Consider the following 6,000-nt stretch of genomic DNA (forward strand, 5'->3'; position numbering starts at 1 on the left):
GCATGATGACGAGTTTCTCACACAACTGGCCTATCTGGGTGATGTTTTTTCTCGCCTGAATGATCTGAATCTAGGATTACTATATTCAATGTGCGGGACAAAATTGAGGCTATGATTAAGAAGTTGTAGCTCTTTTCTGTCTGTGTTGACAAGGACAATACACAGGTCTTTCCATCGTTGTATGATTTTTTTGTGTGCAAATTAACTCAAGCTTACGGACAATGTCAAATGTGATATAGCGAAGCACCTGAGTGAGCTGGGTGCGCAATTACGCAGGTACTTTCCCGAATTGGACGGCACAAATACCTGGATTCATTATCCCTATCATGCCCTACCTCCAGTCCACTTATCGATATCTGAACAAGAGAGCCTCATCGAAATTGAAACAAGTGGTTCTGTGAAAATTGAATTAAATCAGAAGCCACTGCCAGATTTCAGGATAGGGCTGCGCTCAGAGTTTCTTGCCTTAGCAAATCGCACTGTTAAGACACTGATGCCCTTTGCAACCACGTACCTATGTGAGAGTGAATTCTCGGCCCTTACTAGCATGAAAACTAAATACAAGCACAGACTGTGTGTGGAAAATGATTTAAGACTGACTCTCTCCAATACAACCCAACATTGCAGAGTTATGTTTATCCTTTCAAGCACACCCTTCTCATTAACTTGTGGTGAGTTATTCACCATTTTTGATGAACAAATAAGGTTTTATATGTAAGATGGCTAAATAAAGAGCAAAATTATTGATTATTATTATTTGTGCCTGTAGCGGTTCTCTTTAGTTGAAGGAGAGGCGGACCAAAATGCGGCGTGATGATGATTCATGTTTGTTTAATAAAGGAAAACTATACATGAATAAACTACAAAAACAATGAAATGTGAAAACTCAAAACAGCCCTATCTGGTGCAAAACACAGAGACAGGAACAATCACCCACAAACACACAGTGAAACCCAGGCTACCTAAGTATGATTCTCAATCAGAGACAACTAATGACACCTGCCTCTGATTGAGAACCATACTAGGCCGAAACATAGAAATACCCAAAACCTAGAAAAACAAACATAGACTGCCCACCCAACTCACGCCCTGACCATACTAAATAAATACAAAACAAAATAAATAAAGGTCAGAACGTGACAGTGCCCTGGTCCTATAAGAGCTCTTTGTCACTTCCTACGAGCCGGGTTGTGACAAACTCATTCTTCTGTTTAATAAATGTATTGTACAGTGTGTGTGTTCTAGTATTATATTTGATCAGATTGACAGACATAGTAGTAGTAGATGTAGTAATTAAAAAGGCACATTTAGGGAGCCTCCATAGAGGGAGAAAAATGTTCATCTCTACAGATAATTTACAGAACACCTGGAGATTATTATTCCCAACTACAAAATACTCATCCTTTTTTCACTAAGTAAGAAAAGTTATTCAAGAATTGACTACATTTTTATTTCCAAAAACACACAACAATTGACTGGAGACATTTATTTTTAAATAGTATCACTCAACAGTAGAAATAGAAAATACACTTAGCGAGTTTTGAGAATGAACAGAGTGGATTTTCTGGACCCAAAATGTATTAAATACGTAAACTAAAAATTAAAACCTTAGAGGATAGAGAAAAGCCAACCCCGATATAATTTGGGATGCTTTTAGGCGTACATTAGGGGGATGATAATCTCATACTCAGCTAAATGTAATGCGATTTAGAAATAAAAATGTAATTAAAATAAATCACCCACAAAAAATCTTTACAAGGTAAAGAAGAAAATTACATTTAGGAATTTAAGCAGGGATACTATCTTTTACTTCTGAAGAGTGCCAAAAACTACAGGTTAAACTCAAATAAAGGATACTACTTAATGGCAAATAAACCTGGTAAATATATTGCAGCTCTCACAAAACAAATACATGCTAAACCAGTTAGAATTTTAAAAAATAAACACAAAGTGTTAATTAGAAACAACAAGTTGATTAATTACAATTTTAAAAGCTTCTATGAAAATGTATATAAATCAGAATTAAACAACAGTTGAATGGACCCTATAGCCTTCTTAGACTCAACAACTCTGAAAGAATCACTAAAAACAGAGATCACCCAAGGAAAAATATTAGATACTGTTAAAAGTTTAGCAAGGAGAAAAGCCTCAGGAATGGATGGCTTTCCCATAGAATTTCATTCAACATTAAAGTAGCCCCCTTATCTACACAAATGACAACACAAATCACTCAATTCAGCACTTCCTAGTTTCATGTATCAAACGGTTATTTCAGTTATATTAAAACCAGGAAAATCTGGAGCATCCCCTGCTGATTATAGACCCATAAGTTTAATAAATTGTGACAAAAAAAGAATAACAAAGCTTATAAGCAATAGAATGGAAATCGTCTTACCAGACTTGATACATATCAATCAAACAGGGTTTACTAAAAATAGACACTTACAAACAAATACAAGAACATGTTTCCATTTAATAAAATACGTAAAAAAAACAAGATATAGATTCATCAATAATGGCTGTTGATGCTGAAAAGGCTTTTCACCATCTTGAATGGCCTTTTCTATAAGAAAATGTAGAAGCTTTTCATTTTCCAGATGAAATAATAAATGGAATACAAATATTGCTTAAATGTCCTATAGCAAAAATATACTCAAATAATACATTATCTGATGAAATTGCTTTAGAAAGGGGCACAAGACAAGGATGTCCTTTTCCACCCTCCTGTTTCCACTGGCAATTGTACCGCTTGCAGAAAGAATTAGACGGGACACAAATGTAAGAGGTATCAGTATTTGTAAACATGAATATAAACAAAATTTTATTTACAGATTATCTCCCGATATACTGGACCAAAATTGAAAACTCAATACCCCTTTGCTAAAAGTATTTTCAGAATACTCAAAAATCTGAGGTTATAAAATGTACTTGGAAAAAAACTAAATAATGGCAATAGGGGAAACAAAATCATGATCTAGAGCAATGCTTTTAGTGGACCACAAAAAAAAAATTAAATACTTAAGATGCTTAATAAATGACAACAAATATATAAAAATAACTATTCCATTACTCAACAATATGAAAGAAGATTTAACGTTTTACAGATAAGACTGAGGGTGGTTTTAACCTTCCAGAATTGTATCAACTCGCTACCCAAGGCTTTTACTTGCATCATATAGTTAAATGTCCTAAAGAGGAACATGCTCATCCTCAGATTCTTTTTACATGTCTATTTTCAAAGGATAAAGCTAAGAACATGAACAACTTCATAGTTAAGAACACTATAATAATATGGAAGAAAATGAAACATTCTACAAGAACCAATATCACTACCTAAAAACACAATCCTTGGATAGCTTTCCAGAATTCACCCAGAAATTGGTCCACATGGAAAACTAAAGTCATAGAAACTGTAAATTACTCGGTAACAGGAAATACATTTATTTCCATGACAGAATTAAAAAGTAATTTTGGACTGACCAATGTAGATAGTTTCAAATATATGTAACTTAAAAGTTACATATCACAAAATTTCAATTGGAAATATTTTGGACATCAGAGCAACCTTGAGGGAACATTATTTGAATGTGATAGATAAGATATACAAAACCTTCGCGAGAGCATATCCAACTGACAATCTCTTATAAATAAATATAAACCATTGGAGCCAAGACTTAAAAAGAACTGATGTTGGCATAAGATGGAGGGAAAGTTTCTCTGCTAGAGCATGAATTATAGTTAACAAAAATGTATGTTGAATCCAGTATTAACAAATGTATAGAATGTATGATACAAGATACGAAATTTATACATTCTACAACACAATGGCAGAGTCATGTCTTAAGTGTAAAACTAACAATGACTCAATAATCCATGCTTTCTGGGAATGTTATGATGTCATAAAGTATTACAATGTAAACTGACTTTTAATCCGTCTGTCTGCATATTTCAAGGCATATGGGGGTGTAGTGAGACAGCCAATGTGTTGGACGATTCTCTTCTCATCGCTCATCTTGAAAAAAAACTACATAAAAAACAAACTTGGAAATCAATTAATCTGCCATCATAAACACAATGGAAAAATATAATGAATTATTATTGAAATATTGACTTGTTATTTCACCTTTATTTAACCAGGTAGGCAAGTTGAGAACAAGTTCTCATTTACAACTGTGACCTGGCCAAGATAAAGCAAAGCAGTGCGACAGAAACAACAACACAGAGTTACACATGGGACAAACAAACGTACAGTCAATAATACAATAGAAAAAAAAAGATAAAAAAGATCTGTATACAGTGTGTGCAAATGAAGTAAGGAGGTAAGGCAATGAATATGCCAATAGTGGCGAAGTAATTACAATTTAGCCATTTACACTGGAGTGATATACAGTATATCACTAAAGTGAGTACACCCCTCACATTTTGTAAATATTTGAGTAATCTTTTCATGTGACAACACTGAAGAAATGACACTTTGCTACAATGTAAATTAGTGAGTGTACAGCTTGTATAACAGTGTAAATTTGCTGTCCCCTCAAAATAACTCAAGACACAGCATACAGGTCGCAGTGGTGGGTAGTATATTTGGTGACAAAAAGGATGGCACTGTGATAGACTGCATCCAATTTGCTAGAGTGTTGGAGGCTATTTTGTAAATGACATCGCCAAAGTCAAGGATCGGTGGGTTAGTCAGTTTTACGAGGGTATGTTTGGCAGCATGAGTGAAGGAGGCTTTGTTGTGAAATAGGAAGCCGATTCTAGATTTAAATTTGGATTGGAGATGCTTAATGTGAGTCTGGAAGGAGAGTATACAGTCTAGCCAGACACCTAAGTATTCATAGTTGTCCACATATTCTAAGTCATAACTGTCCAGAGTAGTGATGCTAGTCAGGTGGGTGGGTGCGGGCAGCGATCGGTTGAAGAGCATGCATTTAGTTTTACTAGCATTTAAGAGCAGTTGGAGGCCACAGAAGGAGTTTTGTATGGCATTGAAGCTCGTCTGGGGGTCTGTTAACACAGTGTCCAAAGACCAAATGTATACAGAATGGTGTCGTCTGCGTAGAGGTGGATCAAAGAATCACCAGCTGCAAGAGCGACATCATTGATATATACAGAGAAAGAGAAAAGAGCCGGCCTGAGAATTTAACCCTGTGGTACCCCCATAGCGACAAATAAAATTTGATTTGACAAATAAAATTTGATTTGATTTGATTTGATTTGCCAGAGGTCCGGCCAACAGGCTCTCCGATTTGATACACTGAACTTTATCTGAGATGTAGTTAGTGAACCAGGCGAGGCACTCATTAGAGAAACCAAGGGAAACCACTTCCTGGGTGATATTCTGGGGATCCTGGAACCTGCCGGGCGTTTCTTTCTCAGTGTTCCCTCATTTTTGAGCTGCAGCCATTTTTGTTCCCTTCGGATCGGTGGAAGATAGTGTATCTGATTATGCTAATGTCTGGAAGGGCGCTCTCCTAGGCGACGGCAGTTAGGGAGCAACAATCCGCTATTTGTCATCTGGAAGATTTCATGGCAGAGGTGAGGAAGGTGTTAGATTCTCCGGTATCCGGGAGAGAGGCGGGCCCGAAAACTACTTGAATTACGTCGTGTGACAGACTACGAAGTAGATTTTCGCCAGTTGGCCGCCGAGAGTGCCTACTAGAAAATATTCATATTCATGAAATCACAAGTGAAATATAGCGAAACACAGCTTAGCCTTTTGTTAATCACACTGTCGTCTCAGATTTCGAAATTATGCTTTACAGCGAAAGCAATACAAGCGTTTGTGTAAGTTTATTGATAGCCTAGCATAGCATTATGTACACTTAGCATCAGGAAGCTTGGTCACGAAAATCAGAAAAGCAATCAAATTAACCGTTAACCTTTGATGATCTTCGGATGTTTTCACTCACGAGACTCGCAGTTAGACAGCAAATGTTCCTTTTGTTCCATAAAGATATTATTTACATCCAAATACCTCCGTTAGTTTGGTGCGTTATG

Source organism: Oncorhynchus tshawytscha, linkage group LG14 (genome assembly GCF_018296145.1).
Source record: "Oncorhynchus tshawytscha isolate Ot180627B linkage group LG14, Otsh_v2.0, whole genome shotgun sequence".
NCBI lineage: Eukaryota > Metazoa > Chordata > Actinopteri > Salmoniformes > Salmonidae > Oncorhynchus > Oncorhynchus tshawytscha.